This window comes from Colletes latitarsis, unplaced genomic scaffold, assembly GCF_051014445.1.
Source record: "Colletes latitarsis isolate SP2378_abdomen unplaced genomic scaffold, iyColLati1 scaffold0052, whole genome shotgun sequence".
Taxonomy (NCBI): domain Eukaryota; kingdom Metazoa; phylum Arthropoda; class Insecta; order Hymenoptera; family Colletidae; genus Colletes; species Colletes latitarsis.
This window is the reverse complement of record NW_027488402.1, coordinates 148,646-150,000: the sequence shown is the minus strand read 5'-3', so window position 1 is coordinate 150,000 and position 1,355 is coordinate 148,646.

Sequence of the window (1,355 nt, the reverse complement as noted above, 5' to 3'; positions counted from 1 at the left end):
AGGATCTACAGCCGAGGAACGAGACGCCGTCGAACATCGTTTCGCGACGTTCCTTTACGGTTTGAACTTGCGTATCCCGCTTTGCCCGGTGGCGTGTGTGCTCGTCGTCGTGCTCCGAACGAAACGTCCTGATGACGGCGAGGAAGTAATAAAATAATATACATCCTTACGGGTAGCCTGAAGCGAATCGCAAACGAACGACAACGCGTCGATTGTGCGGCCATCGTTGCTCGCGCGACTAACGACGACCAGCCGAGAAGGCTGTAGTTTATCGCATCGATTTCATCGAGCAACCGATGGACGCTGCCGCGTTCGTTCGTAAATGAATGTTATACATACTCACGGATAGCCTGAGGCGAATAATCGCAAACGACGACGCGTCGATTGTGCGGCCATCGTTGCTCGCGCGACTAACGACGATCAGCCGAGACGGCTGTAGTTTATCGCATCGATTTCATCGAGCAACCGATGGACGCTGCCGCGTTCGTTCGTAAATGAATGTTATACATACTCACGGATAGCCTGAGGCGAATAATCGCAAACGACGACGCGTCGATTGTGCGGCCATCGTTGCTCGCGCGACTAACGACGATCAGCCGAGACGGCTGTAGTTTATCGCATCGATTTCATCGAGCAACCGATGGACGCTGCCGCGTTCGTTCGTAAATGAATGTTATACATACTCACGGATAGCCTGAGGCGAATAATCGCAAACGACGACGCGTCGATTGTGCGGCCATCGTTGCTCGCGCGACTAACGACGATCAGCCGAGACGGCTGTAGTTTATCGCATCGATTTCATCGAGCAACCGATGGACGCTGCCGCGTTCGTTCGTAAATGAATGTTATACATACTCACGGATAGCCTGAGGCGAATGATCGCAAACGACGACGCGTCGATTTTGCGGCCATCGTTGCTCGCGCGACTAACGACGACCAGCCGAGAAGGCTGTAGTTTATCGCATCGATTTCATCGAGCAACCGATGGGCGCTGCCGCGTTCGTTCGTATATGAATATTATACATACTCACGGATAGCCAGAGGCGAATAATCGCAAACGACGACGCGTCGATTTTGCGGCCATCGTTGCTCGCGCGACTAACGACGACCAGCCGAGACGGCTGTAGTTTATCGCATCGATTTCATCGAGCAACCGGTGGACGCTGCCGCGTTCGTTCGTAAATGAATAATATACATACTCATGGCTAACTTGAGGCGAATAATCGCAAACGACGACGCGTCGATTTTGCGGCCATCGTTGCTCGCGCGACTAACGACGACCAGCCGAAACGGCTGTAGTTTATCGCATCGATTTCATCGAGCAACCGATGGACGCTGCCGCGTTCGTTCGTAAA